The sequence below is a fragment of the Hydractinia symbiolongicarpus genome, chromosome 10 (assembly GCF_029227915.1).
Source record: "Hydractinia symbiolongicarpus strain clone_291-10 chromosome 10, HSymV2.1, whole genome shotgun sequence".
NCBI lineage: Eukaryota > Metazoa > Cnidaria > Hydrozoa > Anthoathecata > Hydractiniidae > Hydractinia > Hydractinia symbiolongicarpus.
In genome coordinates this window covers 18,724,695-18,749,103 of record NC_079884.1, presented here as the reverse complement: position 1 = coordinate 18,749,103, position 24,409 = coordinate 18,724,695, and positions in this window count along the sequence as shown.

The window sequence follows — 24,409 nt, the reverse complement described above, 5'->3', positions numbered from 1 at the left end:
ACAGCCTTTAGAGGAATGTACATGTAGTTGGCGGTGTTATAACGTCATGCAGCAATGGAAGTAGACTTGGGACGTTGTAGTGCATTGATAGTGAAAGGACCAGACCAATGGCAACTTGCCCAGACATGTGGAAAGACGTGATTGATGTGTAAGGTCATTATTAGGCGGTAAAAGGTCATATAACAGCCTTTAGAGGCCTGTACACGTAGTTGACGGTATTATATTGTCATGGCACAATGGAAAACAACTTGGGACGTCGTAGTGCATTGATAGTGAAAAGACTAGACCAATGGCAACTTGCCCAGATATGTGGAACGACGTGATTCATGTGTAAGGCCACATATTACGCGGCAAAAGGCCATATAAAAACCTTTAGATGGCCGCTCAAGTAGTTGACGGTGTTATAAGGCTATTGTGCAATGTAAAACGATTTGGAACGTCGTAGTACATTCGTAGTGGTAGGACTAGACCAATGGCAACCTGAACAGACACGTGGAACCACGTGATTTACGTGTAAGGTCATTATTAGGCGGCAAAAGGTCATATAACAGTCTTTAGAGGCCTGTTCATGCAGTTGACGGTGTTATAAGGCTTTTGCGCAATGAAAAAGAACTTGGGACTTCGTAGTGTATTCATAGTGAAAGGACTAGACCAATGGAAACTTGCGCAGACGTGTCGAACGACGTGATTTATGTGTAACATCATTATTAGGCACCAAAAGGTGATATAACGGACTTTAGAGGACTGTACGCGTAGTTGACGGTGTTATATGGCTATTGCGCAGTGGAAAAGAACTTGGGAGGTCGTAGTGCATTGATAGTGAAAGAACCAGACCAATGGCAACTTGCCCAGACATGTGGAACGACGTGATTGATGTGTAAGGTCATTATTAGACGGCAAAAGGTCATATAACAGACTTTAGAGGCCTGTTCATGTATTTGACGGTGTTATAACGTCATGCAGCACTGGAAATAGACTTGGGACGTTGTAGTTCATTGAGTGTCGAGGGAATAAACCAATGTTAACCAGTGTAGACACGCGGAACCACGTGATTTATGTGTAACGTCATTATTAGGCACCAAAAGGTGATATAACGGACTTTAGAGGACTGTACGCGTAGTTGACGGTGTTATAAGGCTATTGCGCAGTGGAAAAAAACTTGGGAAGTCGTAGTGCATTGATAGTGAAAGGACCAGACCAATGGCAACTTGCCCAGACATGTGGAACGACGTGATTGATGTGTAAGGCCATTATTAGGCGGCAAAAGGTCATATAACAGACTTTAGAGGACTGTACGCGCAGGTGACGGTGTTATAAGGCCATGGCGTCATGGAAATGATTTGGGACGTCGTAGTACATTGATAGTGGAAGGACTAGACCAATGCCAACCTGCACAGACACATGGAACGACGTGATTTATGTGTAAGGCCATTATTAGGCGGCAAACGGTCATATAACAGACTTTAGAGGACTGTACGTGTAGTTGACGGTGTTATAACGTCATGACGCAACCGAAAACGACTTAGGAGGTCGTAGTACATTAACAGTGGAAAGACTAGACCAATGGCAACTTGCCAAGACATGTGGAACCACGTGATTTAAGTGTAAGGCCATAATTAGGCGGCAAAAGGTCATATATTAGGCTTTAGAGGCCTGTACACGTTGTTGGCGGTGTTATAATGTCATGGCACAATGGAAAACAACTTGAGACGTTGTAGTGCATTAAGAGTGAAAGGGCTAGACCAATGGCAACTTGCCCAAACATGTGGAACCACGTGAATTACGTGTAAGGCCATTATTAGGCGGCAAAAGGCCATATAAAAACATGTGGAGGGCTCCTCACGCAGTTGACGGCGTTATAAGGCTATTCCGCAATGTAAAACGATTTGGGACGTCGTAGTATATTCGTAGTGGTAGGACTAGACCAATGGCAACCTGAACAGACACGTGGAACCACGTGAATTACGTGTAAGGCCATTATTAGTTGGCAAAAGGTCATATACCAGCTTTTAGAGGCTAGTACACGTAGTTGACGGTGTTATAAAGCCATTGCGCAATGTAAGACGATTTGGGACGTCGTAGTACATTCATAGTGGTAGGACTAGACCAATGGCAACCTGAACAGACACGTGGAACCATGTGATTTACGTGTAAGGCGGTTATTATGCGGCAGAAGGTCATATAACAGCCTTTAGAGGAATGTACATGTAGTTGGCGGTGTTATAACGTCATGCAGCAATGGAAGTAGACTTGGGACGTTGTAGTGCATTGATAGTGAAAGGACCAGACCAATGGCAACTTGCCCAGACATGTGGAAAGACGTGATTGATGTGTAAGGTCATTATTAGGCGGTAAAAGGTCATATAACAGCCTTTAGAGGCCTGTACACGTAGTTGACGGTATTATATTGTCATGGCACAATGGAAAACAACTTGGGACGTCGTAGTGCATTGATAGTGAAAAGACTAGACCAATGGCAACTTGCCCAGATATGTGGAACGACGTGATTCATGTGTAAGGCCACATATTACGCGGCAAAAGGCCATATAAAAACCTTTAGATGGCCGCTCAAGTAGTTGACGGTGTTATAAGGCTATTGTGCAATGTAAAACGATTTGGAACGTCGTAGTACATTCGTAGTGGTAGGACTAGACCAATGGCAACCTGAACAGACACGTGGAACCACGTGATTTACGTGTAAGGTCATTATTAGGCGGCAAAAGGTCATATAACAGTCTTTAGAGGCCTGTTCATGCAGTTGACGGTGTTATAAGGCTTTTGCGCAATGAAAAAGAACTTGGGACTTCGTAGTGTATTCATAGTGAAAGGACTAGACCAATGGAAACTTGCGCAGACGTGTCGAACGACGTGATTTATGTGTAACATCATTATTAGGCACCAAAAGGTGATATAACGGACTTTAGAGGACTGTACGCGTAGTTGACGGTGTTATATGGCTATTGCGCAGTGGAAAAGAACTTGGGAGGTCGTAGTGCATTGATAGTGAAAGAACCAGACCAATGGCAACTTGCCCAGACATGTGGAACGACGTGATTGATGTGTAAGGTCATTATTAGACGGCAAAAGGTCATATAACAGACTTTAGAGGCCTGTTCATGTATTTGACGGTGTTATAACGTCATGCAGCACTGGAAATAGACTTGGGACGTTGTAGTTCATTGAGTGTCGAGGGAATAAACCAATGTTAACCAGTGTAGACACGCGGAACCACGTGATTTATGTGTAACGTCATTATTAGGCACCAAAAGGTGATATAACGGACTTTAGAGGACTGTACGCGTAGTTGACGGTGTTATAAGGCTATTGCGCAGTGGAAAAAAACTTGGGAAGTCGTAGTGCATTGATAGTGAAAGGACCAGACCAATGGCAACTTGCCCAGACATGTGGAACGACGTGATTGATGTGTAAGGCCATTATTAGGCGGCAAAAGGTCATATAACAGACTTTAGAGGACTGTACGCGCAGGTGACGGTGTTATAAGGCCATGGCGTCATGGAAATGATTTGGGACGTCGTAGTACATTGATAGTGGAAGGACTAGACCAATGCCAACCTGCACAGACACATGGAACGACGTGATATACGTGGAAGGACGATAATAGGGGGCAAAAGGTCATATAACATCTTTTAGAGGCCTGTACACGTAGTTCACGGTGTTATAAGGCCATGGCACAATGGAAAACAACTTAGGACGTTGTAGTGCATTGATAGTGAAAGGACTAGACCAATGGCAACTTGCCCAGACATGTGGAACGACGTGATTTATGGATAAGGCCATTATTACGCGGCAAAAGGCCATATAAAAACCTTTAGAGGGCTGCTCACGTAGTTGACGGTGTTATAAGGCTATTCCGCAATGTAAAACGATTTGGGACGTCGTAGTACATTTGTAGTGGTAGGACTAGAGCAATGGCAACTTGCCCAGACATGTGGAACGACGTGATTTATGTATAAGGCCATTATTAGGCGGCAAAAGGTCATATAACAGCCTTTAGAGGCCTGTACACGTAGTTGAAGGTGTTATAATTTCATGGCACCATGGAAAACAACTTGGGACGTCGTAGTGCATTGATAGTGAAAGGACTAGACCAATGGCAACCTGAACAGACACGTGAAGCCACGTGATTTATGTGTAAGGCCATTATTAGGCGGCAAACGGTCATATAACAGACTTTAGAGGACTGTACGTGTAGTTGACGGTGTTATAACGTCATGACGCAACCGAAAACGACTTAGGAGGTCGTAGTACATTAACAGTGGAAAGACTAGACCAATGGCAACTTGCCAAGACATGTGGAACCACGTGATTTAAGTGTAAGGCCATAATTAGGCGGCAAAAGGTCATATATTAGGCTTTAGAGGCCTGTACACGTTGTTGGCGGTGTTATAATGTCATGGCACAATGGAAAACAACTTGAGACGTTGTAGTGCATTAAGAGTGAAAGGGCTAGACCAATGGCAACTTGCCCAAACATGTGGAACCACGTGAATTACGTGTAAGGCCATTATTAGGCGGCAAAAGGCCATATAAAAACATGTGGAGGGCTCCTCACGTAGTTGACGGCGTTATAAGGCTATTCCGCAATGTAAAACGATTTGGGACGTCGTAGTATATTCGTAGTGGTAGGACTAGACCAATGGCAACCTGAACAGACACGTGGAACCACGTGAATTACGTGTAAGGCCATTATTAGTTGGCAAAAGGTCATATACCAGCTTTTAGAGGCTAGTACACGTAGTTGACGGTGTTATAAAGCCATTGCGCAATGTAAGACGATTTGGGACGTCGTAGTACATTCATAGTGGTAGGACTAGACCAATGGCAACCTGAACAGACACGTGGAACCATGTGATTTACGTGTAAGGCGGTTATTATGCGGCAAAAGGTCATATAACAGCCTTTAGAGGAATGTACATGTAGTTGGCGGTGTTATAACGTCATGCAGCAATGGAAGTAGACTTGGGACGTTGTAGTGCATTGATAGTGAAAGGACCAGACCAATGGCAACTTGCCCAGACATGTGGAACGACGTGATTGATGTGTAAGGCCATTATTACGCGGCAAAAGGCCATATAAAAACCTTTAGATGGCCGCTCAAGTAGTTGACGGTGTTATAAGGCTATTGTGCAATGTAAAACGATTTGGAACGTCGTAGTACATTCGTAGTGGTAGGACTAGACCAATGGCAACCTGAACAGACACGTGGAACCACGTGATTTACGTGTGAGGTCATTATTAGGCGGCAAAAGGTCATATAACAGTCTTTAGAGGCCTGTTCATGCAGTTGACGGTGTTATAAGGCTTTTGCGCAATGAAAAAGAACTTGGGACTTCGTAGTGTATTCATAGTGAAAGGACTAGACCAATGGAAACTTGCGCAGACGTGTCGAACGACGTGATTTATGTGTAACATCATTATTAGGCACCAAAAGGTGATATAACGGACTTTAGAGGACTGTACGCGTAGTTGACGGTGTTATATGGCTATTGCGCAGTGGAAAAGAACTTGGAAGGTCGTAGTGCATTGATAGTGAAAGAACCAGACCAATGGCAACTTGCCCAGACATGTGGAACGACGTGATTGATGTGTAAGGTCATTATTAGACGGCAAAAGGTCATATAACAGACTTTAGAGGCCTGTTCATGTAGTTGACGGTGTTATAACGTCATGCAGCAATGGAAATAGACTTGGGACGTTGTAGTTCATTGAGTGTCGAGGGAATAAACCAATGGTAACCAGTGTAGACACGCGGAACCACATGATTTATGTGTAACGTCATTATTAGGCACCAAAAGGTGATATAACGGACTTTAGAGGACTGTACGCGTAGTTGACGGTGTTATAAGGCTATTGCGCAGTGGAAAAAAACTTGGGAGGTCGTAGTGCATTGATAGTGAAAGGACCAGACCAATGGCAACTTGCCCAGACATGTGGAACGACGTGATTGATGTGTAAGGCCATTATTAGGCGGCAAAAGGTCATATAACAGACTTTAGAGGACTGTACGCGCAGGTGACGGTGTTATAAGGCCATGGCGTAATGGAAATGATTTGGGACGTCGTAGTACATTGATAGTGGAAGGACTAGACCAATGCCAACCTGCACAGACACATGGAACGACGTGATATACGTGGAAGGACGATAATAGGGGGCAAAAGGTCATATAACATCTTTTAGAGGCCTGTACACGTAGTTGAAGGTGTTATAATTTCATGGCACCATGGAAAACAATTTGGGACGTCGTAGTGCATTGATAGTGAAAGGACTAGACCAATGGCAACCTGAACAGACACGTGAAGCCACGTGATTTATGTGTAAGGCCATTATTAGGCGGCAAACGGTCATATAACAGACTTTAGAGGACTGTACGTGTAGTTGACGGTGTTATAACGTCATGACGCAACCGAAAACGACTTAGGAGGTCGTAGTACATTAACAGTGGAAAAACTAGACCAATGGCAACTTGCCAAGACATGTGGAACCACGTGATTTAAGTGTAAGGCCATAATTAGGCGGTAAAAGGTCATATATTAGGCTTTAGAGGCCTGTACACTTTGTTGGCGGTGTTATAATGTCATGGCACAATGGAAAACAACTTGAGACGTTGTAGTGCATTAAGAGTGAAAGGGCCAGACCAATGGCAACTTGCCCAAACATGTGGAACCACGTGAATTACGTGTAAGGCCATTATTAGGCGGCAAAAGGCCATATAAAAACATGTGGAGGGCTCCTCACGTAGTTGACGGCGTTATAAGGCTATTCCGCAATGTAAAACGATTTGGGACGTCGTAGTGCATTGATAGTGAAAGAACCAGACCAATGGCAACTTGCCCAGACATGTGGAACGACGTGATTGATGTGTAAGGTCATTATTAGACGGCAAAAGGTCATATAACAGACTTTAGAGGCCTGTTCATGTAGTTGACGGTGTTATAACGTCATGCAGCAATGGAAATAGACTTGGGACGTTGTAGTTCATTGAGTGTCGAGGGAATAAACCAATGGTAACCAGTGTAGACACGCGGAACCACGTGATTTATGTGTAACGTCATTATTAGGCACCAAAAGGTGATATAACGGACTTTAGAGGACTGTACGCGTAGTTGACGGTGTTATAAGGCTATTGCGCAGTGGAAAAAAACTTGGGAGGTCGTAGTGCATTGATAGTGAAAGGACCAGACCAATGGCAACTTGCCCAGACATGTGGAACGACGTGATTGATGTGTAAGGCCATTATTAGGCGGCAAAAGGTCATATAACAGACTTTAGAGGACTGTACGCGCAGGTGACGGTGTTATAAGGCCATGGCGTAATGGAAATGATTTGGGACGTCGTAGTACATTGATAGTGGAAGGACTAGACCAATGCCAACCTGCACAGACACATGGAACGACGTGATATACGTGGAAGGACGATAATAGGGGGCAAAAGGTCATATAACATCTTTTAGAGGCCTGTACACGTAGTTGAAGGTGTTATAATTTCATGGCACCATGGAAAACAATTTGGGACGTCGTAGTGCATTGATAGTGAAAGGACTAGACCAATGGCAACCTGAACAGACACGTGAAGCCACGTGATTTATGTGTAAGGCCATTATTAGGCGGCAAACGGTCATATAACAGACTTTAGAGGACTGTACGTGTAGTTGACGGTGTTATAACGTCATGACGCAACCGAAAACAACTTAGGAGGTCGTAGTACATTAACAGTGGAAAGACTAGACCAATGGCAACTTGCCAAGACATGTGGAACCACGTGATTTAAGTGTAAGGCCATAATTAGGCGGCAAAAGGTCATATATTAGGCTTTAGAGGCCTGTACACTTTGTTGGCGGTGTTATAATGTCATGGCACAATGGAAAACAACTTGAGACGTTGTAGTGCATTAAGAGTGAAAGGGCTAGACCAATGGCAACTTGCCCAAACATGTGGAACCACGTGAATTACGTGTAAGGCCATTATTAGGCGGCAAAAGGCCATATAAAAACATGTGGAGGGCTCCTCACGTAGTTGACGGCGTTATAAGGCTATTCCGCAATGTAAAACGATTTGGGACGTCGTAGTATATTCGTAGTGGTAGGACTAGACCAATGGCAACCTGAACAGACACGTGGAACCACGTGAATTACGTGTAAGGCCATTATTAGTTGGCAAAAGGTCATATACCAGCTTTTAGAGGCTAGTACACGTAGTTGACGGTGTTATAAAGCCATTGCGCAATGTAAGACGATTTGGGACGTCGTAGTACATTCATAGTGGTAGGACTAGACCAATGGCAACCTGAACAGACACGTGGAACCATGTGATTTACGTGTAAGGCGGTTATTATGCGGCAAAAGGTCATATAACAGCCTTTAGAGGAATGTACATGTAGTTGGCGGTGTTATAACGTCATGCAGCAATGGAAGTAGACTTGGGACGTTGTAGTGCATTGATAGTGAAAGGACCAGACCAATGGCAACTTGCCCAGACATGTGGAAAGACGTGATTGATGTGTAAGGTCATTATTAGGCGGTAAAAGGTCATATAACAGCCTTTAGAGGCCTGTACACGTAGTGGACGGTATTATATTGTCATGGCACAATGGAAAACAACTTGGGACGTCGTAGTGCATTGATAGTGAAAAGACTAGACCAATGGCAACTTGCCCAGATATGTGGAACGACGTGATTCATGTGTAAGGCCACATATTACGCGGCAAAAGGCCATATAAAAACCTTTAGATGGCCGCTCAAGTAGTTGACGGTGTTATAAGGCTATTGTGCAATGTAAAACGATTTGGAACGTCGTAGTACATTCGTAGTGGTAGGACTAGACCAATGGCAACCTGAACAGACACGTGGAACCACGTGATTTACGTGTAAGGTCATTATTAGGCGGCAAAAGGTCATATAACAGTCTTTAGAGGCCTGTTCATGCAGTTGACGGTGTTATAAGGCTTTTGCGCAATGAAAAAGAACTTGGGACTTCGTATTGTATTCATAGTGAAAGGACTAGACCAATGGAAACTTGCGCAGACGTGTCGAACGACGTGATTTATGTGTAACATCATTATTAGGCACCAAAAGGTGATATAACGGACTTTAGAGGACTGTACGCGTAATTGACGGTGTTATATGGCTATTGCGCAGTGGAAAAGAACTTGGGAGGTCGTAGTGCATTGATAGTGAAAGAACCAGACCAATGGCAACTTGCCCAGACATGTGGAACGACGTGATTGATGTGTAAGGTCATTATTAGACGGCAAAAGGTCATATAACAGACTTTAGAGGCCTGTTCATGTATTTGACGGTGTTATAACGTCATGCAGCACTGGAAATAGACTTGGGACGTTGTAGTTCATTGAGTGTCGAGGGAATAAACCAATGGTAACCAGTGTAGACACGCGTAACCACGTGATTTATGTGTAACGTCATTATTAGGCACCAAAAGGTGATATAACGGACTTTAGAGGACTGTACGCGTAGTTGACGGTGTTATAAGGCTATTGCGCAGTGGAAAAAAACTTGGGAAGTCGTAGTGCATTGATAGTGAAAGGACCAGACCAATGGCAACTTGCCCAGACATGTGGAACGACGTGATTGATGTGTAAGGCCATTATTAGGCGGCAAAAGGTCATATAACAGACTTTAGAGGACTGTACGCGCAGGTGACGGTGTTATAAGGCCATGGCGTAATGGAAATGATTTGGGACGTCGTAGTACATTGATAGTGGAAGGACTAGACCAATGCCAACCTGCACAGACACATGGAACGACGTGATATACGTGGAAGGACGATAATAGGGGGCAAAAGGTCATATAACATCTTTTAGAGGCCTGTACACGTAGTTCACGGTGTTATAAGGCCATGGCACAATGGAAAACAACTTGGGACGTCGTAGTGCATTGATAGTAAAAGGACTAGACCAATGGCAACTTGCCCAGACATGTGGAACGACGTGATTTATGGATAAGGCCATTATTACGCGGCAAAAGGCCATATAAAAACCTTTAGAGGGCTGCTCACGTAGTTGACGGTGTTATAAGGCTATTCCGCAATGTAAAACGATTTGGGACGTCGTAGTACATTTGTAGTGGTAGGACTAGAGCAATGGCAACTTGCCCAGACATGTGGAACGACGTGATTTATGTATAAGGCCATTATTAGGCGGCAAAAGGTCATATAACAGCCTTTAGAGGCCTGTACACGTAGTTGAAGGTGTTATAATTTCATTGCACCATGGAAAACAACTTGGGACGTCGTAGTGCATTGATAGTGAAAGGACTAGACCAATGGCAACCTGAACAGACACGTGAAGCCACGTGATTTATGTGTAAGGCCATTATTAGGCGGCAAACGGTCATATAACAGACTTTAGAGGACTGTACGTGTAGTTGACGGTGTTATAACGTCATGACGCAACCGAAAACGACTTAGGAGGTCGTAGTACATTAACAGTGGAAAGACTAGACCAATGGCAACTTGCCAAGACATGTGGAACCACGTGATTTAAGTGTAAGGACATAATTAGGCGGCAAAAGGTCATATATTAGGCTTTAGAGGCCTGTACACGTTGTTGGCGGTGTTATAATGTCATGGCACAATGGAAAACAACTTGAGACGTTGTAGTGCATTAAGAGTGAAAGGGCTAGACCAATGGCAACTTGCCCAAACATGTGGAACCACGTGAATTACGTGTAAGGCCATTATTAGGCGGCAAAAGGCCATATAAAAACATGTGGAGGGCTCCTCACGTAGTTGACGGCGTCATAAGGCTATTCCGCAATGTAAAACGATTTGGGACGTCGTAGTATATTCGTAGTGGTAGGACTAGACCAATGGCAACCTGAACAGACACGTGGAACCACGTGAATTACGTGTAAGGCCATTATTAGGAGGCAAAAGGTCATATACCAGCTTTTAGAGGCTAGTACACGTAGTTGACGGTGTTATAAAGCCATTGCGCATTGTAAGACGATTTGGGACGTCGTAGTACATTCATAGTGGTAGGACTAGACCAATGGCAACCTGAACAGACACGTGGAACCATGTGATTTACGTGTAAGGCGGTTATTATGCGGCAAAAGGTCATATAACAGCCTTTAGAGGAATGTACATGTAGTTGGCGGTGTTATAACGTCATGCAGCAATGGAAGTAGACTTGGGACGTTGTAGTGCATTGATAGTGAAAGGACCAGACCAATGGCAACTTGCCCAGACATGTGGAACGACGTGATTGATGTGTAAGGCCATTATTAGGCGGCAAAAGGTCATACAAGAGACTTTAGAGCACTGTACGAGCAGGTGACGGTGTTATAAGGCCAAGGCGTAATGGAAAATGACTTGGGATGTCGTAGTGCATTGAGATTGGAAGGAGTAGACCAATGCCAACCTGCACAGACACGTGGAACGATGTGACTTATGTGTAAGGCCATTATTAGGCGGCAAACTGTCATATGACAGACTTTAGAGGACTGTACGCGTAGTTGGCGGTGTTATAAGGCTATTGCGCAATGGAAAAGAACTTGGGACGTCGTAGTGTATTCATGGTGAAAGGACTAGACCAATGGCAACTTGCGCAGACGTGTCGAACGACGTGATTTATGTATAAGGCCAATAATAGGCGGTTAAAGGTCATATAACAAGCCTTTGGAGGCCTGTACACGTAGTTGACGGTATTATAATGTCATGGCACAATGGAAAACAATTGGAACGTCGTAGTGCATTGATAGTGAAAGGACTAGACCAATGGCAACTTGCCCAGACATGTGGAACGACGTGATTTATGTGTAGGGCCATTATTAGGCGGCAAAAGGCCATATAAAAACCTTTAGAGGGCTGCTCACGTAGGTGACGGTGTTATAAGGCTATTGCGCAATGTAAAACGATTTGGGACGTCGTAGTACATTCATAGTGGTAGGACTAGACCAATGGCAACCTGAACAGACACGTGGAACCATGCGATTTACGTGTAAGGCGGTTATTATGCGGCAAAAGGTCATATAACAGCCTTTAGAGGCATGTACATGTAGTTGGCGTTGTTATAACGTCATGCAGCAATGGAAGTAGACTTGGGACGTTGTAGTACATTGAGTGTCGAGATAATAAACCAATGGTAACCAGTGGAGACGCGCGGAACCACGTGATTTATGTGTAAGGTCATTATTAGGCGCCAAAATGTGATATAACAGACTTTAGAGGACTGTACGCGTAGTTGACGGTGTTATAGCGTCATGACGCAATCGAAAACGACTTAGGACGTCGTAGTGCATTGATAGTGAAAGGACCAGACCAATGGCAACTTGCCCAGACATGCGAAGGACGTGATTGATGTGTAAGGCCATTATTAGACAGAAAAATGCCATACAACAAGATTTAGAGGCCTGTACGCGTAGTTGACTGTGTTATAACGTCATGACGCAATCGAAAACGACTTAGGACGTCGTAGTACATTAACAGTGGAAGGACTAGACCAATGGCAACCTGCACAGACATGTGGAGCAACGTGATTTATGTGTAAGGCCATTATTAGGCGGCAAAAGGTCATATAACAGACTTTAGAGGACTGTACGCGTGGTTGAAGGTGTTATAATTTCATTGCACCATGGAAAACAACTTGGGACGTCGTAGTGCATTGATAGTGAAAGGACTAGACCAATGGCAACCTGAACAGACACGTGAAGCCACGTGATTTATGTGTAAGGCCATTATTAGGCGGCAAACGGTCATATAACAGACTTTAGAGGACTGTACGTGTAGTTGACGGTGTTATAACGTCATGACGCAACCGAAAACGACTTAGGAGGTCGTAGTACATTAACAGTGGAAAGACTAGACCAATGGCAACTTGCCAAGACATGTGGAACCACGTGATTTAAGTGTAAGGCCATAATTAGGCGGCAAAAGGTCATATATTAGGCTTTAGAGGCCTGTACACGTTGTTGGCGGTGTTATAATGTCATGGCACAATGGAAAACAACTTGAGACGTTGTAGTGCATTAAGAGTGAAAGGGCTAGACCAATGGCAACTTGCCCAAACATGTGGAACCACGTGAATTACGTGTAAGGCCATTATTAGGCGGCAAAAGGCCATATAAAAACATGTGGAGGGCTCCTCACGTAGTTGACGGCGTCATAAGGCTATTCCGCAATGTAAAACGATTTGGGACGTCGTAGTATATTCGTAGTGGTAGGACTAGACCAATGGCAACCTGAACAGACACGTGGAACCACGTGAATTACGTGTAAGGCCATTATTAGGAGGCAAAAGGTCATATACCAGCTTTTAGAGGCTAGTACACGTAGTTGACGGTGTTATAAAGCCATTGCGCATTGTAAGACGATTTGGGACGTCGTAGTACATTCATAGTGGTAGGACTAGACCAATGGCAACCTGAACAGACACGTGGAACCATGTGATTTACGTGTAAGGCAGTTATTATGCGGCAAAAGGTCATATAACAGCCTTTAGAGGAATGTACATGTAGTTGGCGGTGTTATAACGTCATGCAGCAATGGAAGTAGACTTGGGACGTTGTAGTGCATTGATAGTGAAAGGACCAGACCAATGGCAACTTGCCCAGACATGTGGAACGACGTGATTGATGTGTAAGGCCATTATTAGGCGGCAAAAGGTCATACAAGAGACTTTAGAGCACTGTACGAGCAGGTGACGGTGTTATAAGGCCAAGGCGTAATGGAAAATGACTTGGGATGTCGTAGTGCATTGAGATTGGAAGGAGTAGACCAATGCCAACCTGCACAGACACGTGGAACGATGTGACTTATGTGTAAGGCCATTATTAGGCGGCAAACTGTCATATGACAGACTTTAGAGGACTGTACGCGTAGTTGGCGGTGTTATAAGGCTATTGCGCAATGGAAAAGAACTTGGGACGTCGTAGTGTATTCATGGTGAAAGGACTAGACCAATGGCAACTTGCGCAGACGTGTCGAACGACGTGATTTATGTATAAGGCCAATAATAGGCGGTTAAAGGTCATATAACAAGCCTTTGGAAGCCTGTACACGTAGTTGACGGTATTATAATGTCATGGCACAATGGAAAACAATTGGAACGTCGTAGTGCATTGATAGTGAAAGGACTAGACCAATGGCAACTTGCCCAGACATGTGGAACGACGTGATTTATGTGTAGGGCCATTATTAGGCGGCAAAAGGCCATATAAAAACCTTTAGAGGGCTGCTCACGTAGGTGACGGTGTTATAAGGCTATTGCGCAATGTAAAACGATTTGGGACGTCGTAGTACATTCATAGTGGTAGGACTAGACCAATGGCAACCTGAACAGACACGTGGAACCATGTGATTTACGTGTAAGGCGGTTATTATGCGGCAAAAGGTCATATAACAGCCTTTAGAGGCATGTACATGTAGTTGGCGTTGTTATAACGTCATGCAGCAATGGAAGTAGACTTGGGACGTTGTAGTACATTGAGTGTCGAGATAATAAACCAATGGTAACCAGTGGAGACGCGCGGAACCACGTGATTTATGTGTAAGGTCATTATTAGGCGCCAAAATGTGATATAACAGACTTTAGAGGACTGTACGCGTAGTTGACGGTGTTATAGCGTCATGACGCAATCGAAAACGACTTAGGACGTCGTAGTGCATTGATAGTGAAAGGACCAGACCAATGGCAACTTGCCCAGACATGCGAACGACGTGATTGATGTGTAAGGCCATTATTAGACAGAAAAATGCCATACAACAAGATTTAGAGGCCTGTACGCGTAGTTGACTGTGTTATAACGTCATGACGCAATCGAAAACGACTTAGGACGTCGTAGTACATTAACAGTGGAAGGACTAGACCAATGGCAACCTGCACAGACATGTGGAGCAACGTGATTTATGTGTAAGGCCATTATTAGGCGACAAACGGTCATATAACAGACTTTAGAGGACTGTACGCGTGGTTGGCGGTGTTATAAGGGTATTGCGCAATGTAAATGATTTGGGACGTCGTAGTACATTGATAGTGGAAGGACTAGACCAATGCCAACCTGCACAGACACGTGGAACGACGTGATATACGTGCAAGGACGATAATAGGGGGCAAAAGGTCATATAACATCTTTTAGAGGCCTGTACACGGAGTTGACGGTGTGCCATGGCACAATGGAAAACAACTTGGGACGTCGTAGTGCATTGATAGTGAAAGGACTAGACCAATGGCAACTTGCCCAGACATGTGGAACGACGTAATTTATGTATAAGGCCATTATTAGGCGGCAAAAGGTCATATAACAGCCTTTAGAGGCCAGTACACGTAGTTGACGGTGTTATAAGGCCATTGGGCAATGTAAGACGATTTGGGACGTTGTAGTACATTGAGTGTCAAGGGAATAAACCAATTGTAACCAGTGGAGACACGCGGAACCACGTGATTTAAGTGTAAGGTCATAATTAGGCGGCAAAAGGTCATATATTAGGGTGTAGAGGCCTGTACACGTAGTTGGTGGTGTTATAATGTCATGGCACAATGGAAAACAACTTGGGACGTCGTAGTGCATTGAGAGTGAAAGGACCAGACCAATGGCAACTTGCCTAGACATGTGGAAAGACGTGATTGATGTGTAAGGTCATTATTAGGCGGTAAAAGGTCATATAACTGCCTTTAGAGGCCTGTACACGTAGTTGACGGTATTATATTGTCATGGCACAATGGAAAACAACTTGGGACGTCGTAGTGCATTGATAGTGAAAAGACTAGACCAATGGCAACTTGCCCAGATATGTGGAACGACGTGATTCATGTGTAAGGCCATTATTACGCGGCAAAAGGCCATATAAAAACCTTTAGAGGGCTGCTCACGTAGTTGACGGTGTTATAAGGCTATTCAGCAATGTAAAACGATTTGGGACGTCGTACTACATTCATAGTGGTAGGACTAGACCAATGGAAACTTGCGCAGACGTGTCGAACGACGTGGTAACATCATTATTAGGCACCAAAAGGTGATATAACGGACTTTAGAGGACTGTACGCGTAGTTGACGGTGTTATAAGGCTATTGCGCAGTGGAAAAGAACTTGGGAGGTCGTAGTGCATTGATAGTGAAAGAACCAGACCAATGGCAACTTGCCCAGACATGTGGAACGACGTGATTGATGTGTAAGGTCATTATTAGACGGCAAAAGGTCATATAACAGACTTTAGAGGCCTGTTCATGTAGTTGACGGTGTTATAACGTCATGCAGCAATGGAAATAGACTTGGGACGTTGTAGTTCATTGAGTGTCGAGGCAATAAACCAATGGTAACCAGTGTAGACACGCGGAACCACGTGATTTATGTGTAACGTCATTATTGGGCACCAAAAGGTGATATAACAGACTTTAGAGGACTGTACGCGCAGGTGACGGTGTTATAAGGCCATGGCGTAATGGAAATGATTTGGGACGTCGTAGTACATTGATAGTGGAAGGACTAGACCAATGCCAACCTGCACAGACACATGGAACGACGTGATATACGTGCAAGGACGATAATAGGGGGCAAAAGGTCATATAACATCTTTTAGAGGCCTGTACACGTAGTTAACGGTGTTATAAGGCCATGGCACAATGGAAAACAACTTGGGACGTCGTAGTGCATTGATAGTGAAAGGACTAGACCAATGGCAACTTGCCCAGACATGTGGAACGACGTGATTTATGGATAAGGTCATTATTACGCGGCAAAAGGCCATATAAAAACCTTTAGAGGGCTGCTCACGTAGTTGACGGTGTTACAGGGCCATGGCGCAATGGAAAACAACTTGGGACGTCGTAGTCTGTTGATAGTGAAAGGAATAGACCAATGGCAACTTGCCCAGACATGTGGAACGACGTGATTTATGTATAAGGCCATTATTAGGCGGCAAAAGGTCATATAACAGCCTTTAGAGGCCTGTACACGTAGTTGAAGGTGTTATAATTTCATGGCACCATGGAAAACAACTTGGGACGTCGTAGTGCATCGATAGTGAAAGGACTAGACCAATGGCAACCTGAACAGACACGTGAAGCCACGTGATTTATGTGTAAGGCCATTATTAGGCGGCAAACGGTCATATAACAGACTTTAGAGGACTGTACGTGTAGTTGACGGTGTTATAACGTCATGACGCAACCGAAAACGACTTAGGAGGTCGTAGTACATTAACAGTGGAAAGACTAGACCAATGGCAACTTGCCCAGACATGTGGAACCACGTGATTTATGTGTAAGGCCATAATTAGGCGGCAAAAGGTCATATATTAGGCTTTAGAGGCCTGTACACGTTGTTGGCGAGTACACGTAGTTGACGGTGATGTAAGGCCATGGCGCAATAGAAAACGATTTGGGACTTTATAGTCCATTGAGAGTGGAAGGAGTATCCCAATGGTAACCAGTGCAGACACTCGGAACCACCTGATTTACGCATGAGGTCTTTATTAGACAGCAGAATGCCATATTACAGCATTGAGAGGATTGTACGCTGAGTTGACGGTGTTACAGGGCCATGGCGTAATGGAAAACAACTTGGGACGTCGTAGTCTGTTGATAGTGAAAGGAATAGACCAATGGCAACTTGCCCAGACATGTGGAACGACGTGATTTATGTGTAAGGCCATTATAAGGCGGCAAAAATTCATATAACAGCCTTTAGAGGCCTGTTAGCGCAGTTGACGGTGTTATAAGGGTATTGCGCAATGTAAATTAAATTGGGACGTCGTAGTACATTGATAGTGGAAGGACTAGACCAATGCCAACCTGCACAGACTCGTGGAACGACGTGATATACGTGCAAGGACGATAATAGGAGGCAAAAGGTCATATAACATCTTTTAGAGGCATGTACACGTAGTTGACGGTGTTATAAGGCCATGGCACAATGGAAAACAACTTGGGACGTCGTAGTGCATTGAGATTGAAAGAACCAGACCAATGGCAACTGGCCCAGACATGTGGAACGACGTGATTTTTGTGCAAGGTTATTATTAGGCGGCAAAAGGTCATATAACAGTCTTTAGAGGCCTGTTCATGCAGTTGACGGTGTTATAAGGCTTTTGCGCAATGTAAAACGATTTGGGACGTCGTAGTACATTAACAGTGGAAGGACTAGACCAATGGCAAACTGCACAGACTCGTGGAACGACGTGATATACGTGCAAGGACGATAATAGGAGGCAAAAGGTTACATAACAACCTTTAGAGACCTGTTCACGTAGTTGACATTGCGCAATGTAAAACGATTTGGGACGTCGTAGTCCATTGATAGTGAAAGGTGACGGTGTTATAAGGCCATGGCGTAATGGAAATGATTTGGGACGTCGTAGTACATTGATAGTGGAAGGACTAGACCAATGCCAACCTGCACAGACACATGGAACGACGTGATATACGTGGAAGGACGATATTAGGGGGCAAAAGGTCATATAACATCTTTTAGAGGCCTGTACACGTAGTTCACGGTGTTATAAGGCCATGGCACAATGGAAAACAACTTGGGACGTCGTAGTGCATTGATAGTGAAAGGACTAGACCAATGGCAACTTGCCCAGACATGTGGAACGACGTGATTTATGGATAAGGCCATTATTACGCGGCAAAAGGCCATATAAAAACCTTTAGAGGGCTGCTCACGTAGTTGACGGTGTTATAAGGCTATTCCGCAATGTAAAACGATTTGGGACGTCGTAGTACATTTGTAGTGGTAGGACTAGAGCAATGGCAACCTGAACAGACACGTGAAGCCACGTGATTTATGTGTAAGGCCATTATTAGGCGGCAAAAGGTCATATAACAGCCTTTAGAAGCCTGTACACGTAGTTGAAGGTGTTATAATTTCATGGCACCATGGAAAACAACTTGGGACGTTGTAGTGCATTAAGTGTGAAAGGGCTAGACCAATGGCAACTTGCCCAAACATGTGGAACCACGTGAATTACGTGTAAGGCTATTATTAGGCGGCAAAAGGTCATACAAGAGACTTTAGAGCACTGTACGAGGAGGTGACGGTGTTATAAGGCCAAGGCGTAATGGAAAATGACTTGGGATGTCGTAGTGCATTGAGATGGAAGGAGTAGACCAATGCCAACCTGCACTGACACGTGGAACGATGTGACTTATGTGTAAGGCCATTATTAGGCGGCAAACTGTCATATGACAGACTTTAGAGGACTGTACGCGTAGTTGGCGGTGTTATAAGGCTATTGCGCAATAGAAAATAACTTGGGACGTCGTAGTGTATTCATAGTGAAAGGACTAGACCAATGGCAACTTGCGCAGACGTGTCGAACGACGTGATTTATGTATAAGGCCAATAATAGGCGGTTAAAGGTCATATAACAAGCCTTTGGAGGCCTGTACACGTAGTTGACGGTATTATAATGTCATGGCACAATGGAAAACAATTGGAACGTCGTAGTGCATTGATAGTGAAAGGACTAGACCAATGGCAACTTGCCCAGACATGTGGAACGACGTGATTTATGTGTAGGGCCATTATTAGGCGGCAAAAGGCCATATAAAAACCTTTAGAGGGCTGCTCACGTAGGTGACGGTGTTATAAGGCTATTCCGCAATGTGAAACGATTTGGGACGTCGTAGTACATTCATAGTGGTAGGATTAGACCAATGGCAACCTGAACAGACACGTGGAACCACGTGATTTACATGTAAGGCCGTTATTAGGCGGCAAAAGGTTATATAACAACCTTTGGAAACCTGTTCACGTAGTTGACGGTGTTATAAGGCTATTGCGCAATGTAAAACGATTTGGGACGTCGTAGTACATTCATAGTGGTAGGACTAGACCAATGGCAACCTGAACAGACACGTGGAACGACGTGATTGATGTGTAAGGTCATTATTAGGCGGCAAACGGTCATATAACAGACTTTAGAGGACTGTACGCCTAGTTGACGGTGTTATAACGTCATGACGCATTCGAAAACGACTTAGGAGGTCGTAGTACATTACCAGTGGAAGGACTAGACCAATGGCAACTTGCCCAGACATGTGGAACCACGTGATTTACGTGTAAGGTCATAATTAGGCGGCAAAAGGTCATATATTAGGCTTTAGAGACCTGTACACGTAGTTGGCGGTGTTATAATGTCATGGCACAATGGAAAACAACTTGGGAAGTCGTAGTCCATTGATAGTGAAAGGACTAGAGAAATGGCAACCTGCACAGACACGCGGAACCACGTCATTTGCGTGTAAGGCCATTATTAGGCAGCAAAATGGCATTCAGCAGGATTTAGAGGCCTGTAGAAGTACTTGACGTTGTTATAACGTCATGACGCAATGGAAAACAACTTGGGACGTCGTAGTGCATTGCCCAGACATGTGGAACGACGTGATTTACGTGCAAGGACGTTATTACGAGGCAAAAGGCCATATAAAAACCTTTAGAGGCCAGTACACGTAGTTGACGGTCTTATAAGGCCATTGCGCAATGTAAGACGATTTGGGACGTTGTAGTACATTGAGTGTCAAGGGAATAAACCAATTGTAACCAGTGGAGACACGCGGAACCACGTGATTTAAGTGTAAGGTCATAATTAGGCGGCAAAAGGTCATATATTAGGGTGTAGAGGCCTGTACACGTAGTTGGTGGTGTTATAATGTCATTGCACAATGGAAAACAACTTGGGACGTCGTAGTGCATTGAGAGTGAAAGGACCAGACCAATGGCAACTTGCCTAGACATGTGGAAAGACGTGATTGATGTGTAAGGTCATTATTAGGCGGTAAAAGGTCATATAACAGCCTTTAGAGGCCTGTACACGTAGTTGACGGTATTATATTGTCATGGCACAATGGAAAACAACTTGGGACGTCGTAGTGCATTGATAGTGAAAAGACTAGACCAATGGCAACTTGCCCAGATATGTGGAACGACGTGATTCATGTGTAAGGCCATTATTACGCGGCAAAAGGCCATATAAAAACCTTTAGATGGCCGCTCAAGTAGTTGACGGTGTTATAAGGCTATTGTGCAATGTAAAACGATTTGGAACGTCGTAGTACATTCGTAGTGGTAGGACTAGACCAATGGCAACCTGAACAGACACGTGGAACCACGTGATTTACGTGTAAGGTCATTATTAGGCAGCAAAAGGTCATATAACAGTCTTTAGAGGCCTGTTCATGCAGTTGACGGTGTTATAAGGCTTTTGCGCAATGAAAAAGAACTTGGGACTTCGTAGTGTATTCATAGTGAAAGGACTAGACCAATGGAAACTTGCGCAGACGTGTCGAACGACGTGATTTATGTGTAACATCATTATTAGGCACCAAAAGGTGATATAACGGACTTTAGAGGACTGTACGCGTAGTTGACGGTGTTATATGGCTATTGCGCAGTGGAAAAGAACTTGGGAGGTCGTAGTGCATTGATAGTGAAAGAACCAGACCAATGGCAACTTGCCCAGACATGTGGAACGACGTGATTTACGTGTAAGGCGGTTATTATGCGGCAAAAGGTCATATAACAGCCTTTAGAGGCATGTACATGTAGTTGGCGGTGTTATAACGTCATGCAGCAATGGAAGTAGACTTGGGACGTTGTAGTACATTGAGTGTCGAGGGAATAAACCAATGGTAACCAGTGGAGACGCGCGGAACCGCGTGATTTATGTGTAAGGTCATTATTAGGCGCCAAAATGTGATATAACAGACTTTAGAGGACTGTACGCGTAGTTGACGGTGTTATAGCGTCATGACGCAATCGAAAACGACTTAGAACGTCGTAGTGCATTGATAGTGAAAGGACCAGACCAATGGCAACTTGCCCAGACATGCGAACGACGTGATTGATGTGTAAGGCCATTATTAGACAGAAAAATGCCATACAACAAGATTTAGAGGCCTGTACGCGTAGTTGACTGTGTTATAACGTCATGACGCAATCGAAAACGACTTAGGACGTCGTAGTACATTAACAGTGGAAGGACTAGACCAATGGCAACCTGCACAGACATGTGGAGCGACGTGATTTATGTGTAAGGCCATTATTAGGCGGCAAACGGTCATATAACAGACTTTAGAGGACTGTACGCGTAGTTGGCGGTGTTATAAGGGTATTGCGCAATGTAAATGATTTGGGACGTCGTAGTACATTGATAGTGGAAGGACTAGACCAATGCCAACCTGCACAGACACGTGGAACGACGTGATATACGTGCAAGGACGATAATAGGGGGCAAAAGGTCATATAACTTCTTTTAGAGGCCTGTACACGGAGTTGACGGTGTGCCAGGGCACAATGGAAAACAACTTGGGACGTCGTAGTGCATTGATAGTGAAAGGACTAGACCAATGGCAACTTGCCCAGACATGTGGAACGACGTGATTTATGTATAAGGCCATTATTAGGCGGCAAAAGGTCATATAACAGCCTTTAGAGGCCTGTACACGTAGTTGAAGGTGTTATAATTTCATGGCACCATGGAAAACAACTTGGAACGTCGTAGTGCATTGATAGTGAAAGGACTGGACCAATGGCAACCTGAACAGACACGTGAAGCCACGTGATTTATGTGTAAGGCCATTATTAGGCGGCAAACGGTCATATAACAGACTTTAGAGGACTGTACGCGTAGTTGACGGTGTTATAACGTCATGACGCAACCGAAAACGACTTAGGAGGTCGTAGTACATTAACAGTGGAAAGACTAGACCAATGGCAACTTGCCCAGGCATGTGGAACCACGTGATTTATGTGTAAGGCCATAATTAGGCGGCAAAAGGTCATATATTAGGCTTTAGAGGCCTGTACACGTTGTTGGCGGTGTTATAATGTCATGGCACAATGGAAAACAACTTGGGACGTTGTAGTGCATTGAGAGTGAAAGGGCTAGACCAATGGCAACTTGCCCAAACATGTGGAACGACGTGATTGATGTGTGAGGTCAATATTAGGCGGCAAAATGTCATATAGCTGTCTTTAGAGGCCTGTTCATGTAGTTGACGGTGTTATAAGGCTATTGCGCAATGGAAAAGAACTTGGGACGTCGTAGTGTATTCATAGTGAAAGGACTAGACCATTGGCAACTTGCGCAGTCGTGTCGAACGACGTGATTTATGGATAAGGCCATTATTACGCGGCAAAAGGCTTTATAAAAACCTTTAGAGGGCTGCTCACGTAGTTGACGGTGTTATAAGGCTATTCAGCAGTGTAAAACGATTTGGGACGTCCTAGTACATTCGTAGTGGTAGGGCTAGACCAATGGCAACCTGAACAGACACGTGGAACCACGTGATTTACGTGTAAGGCGGTTATTAGGCGGCAAAAGGTCAAGTAACAGCCTTTAGAAGCATGTACATGTAGTTGACGGTGTTATAACGTCATCCAGCAATGGAAATAGACTTGGGACGTTGTAGTTCATTGAGTGTCGAGGGAATAAACCAATGGTAACCAGTGGAGACACGCGGAACCACGTGATTTATGTGTAAGGTCATTATTAGGCGCCAAAAGGTGATATAACAGACTTTAGAGTACTGTACGCGTAGTTGACGGTGTTATAAGGCTATTGCGCAGTGGAAAAGAACTTGGGAGGTCGTAGTGCATTGATAGTGAAAGGACGAGACCAATTGCAACTTGCACAGACATGTGGGACGACGTGATTTATGTGTAAGGTCATAATTAGGCGGCAAAAGGTCATATATTAGTTTTAGAGACCTGTACACATAGTTGGCGGTGTTATAATGTCATGGCACAATGGAAAACAACTTGGGACGTCGTAGTGCATTGATAGTGAAAATACTAGACCAATGGCAACCTGAACAGACACGTGGAACCACGTGATTTACGTGTAAGGCCGTTATTAGGCGTCAAAGGTGATATAATAGACTTTAGAGGACTGTACGCGTAGTTGACGGTGTTATAAGGCTATTGCGTAATGTAAAACGATTTGGGACGTCGTAGTACATTAACAGTGGAAGGACTAGACCAATGAGAAACTGCACAGACATGTGGAGCGGCATGATTTTTATGCAAGGCCATTATTAGGCGGCAAACGGTCATATAACAGACTTTAGAGGACTGTAAGCGTAGTTGGCGGTGTTATAAGGCCATGGCGCAATGGATAACGATTTGGGACTTTATAGTCCATTGAGAGTGGAAGGAGTATCCCAATGGTAACCAGTGCAGACACGTGGAAACACGTGATTTATGTGTAAGGTCATAATTAGGCGGCAAGCGGTCATATAACAGACTTTAGAGGACTGTACGCATAGTTGGCGGTTTTATAATGTCATGACGCAATCGAAAACGACTTAGGACGTCGTAGTACATTAACAGTGGAAGGACTAGACCAATGGCAACCTGCACAGACATGTGGAGCGACGTGATTTATGTGTAAGGCCATTATTAGGCGGCAAACGGTCATATAACAGACTTTAG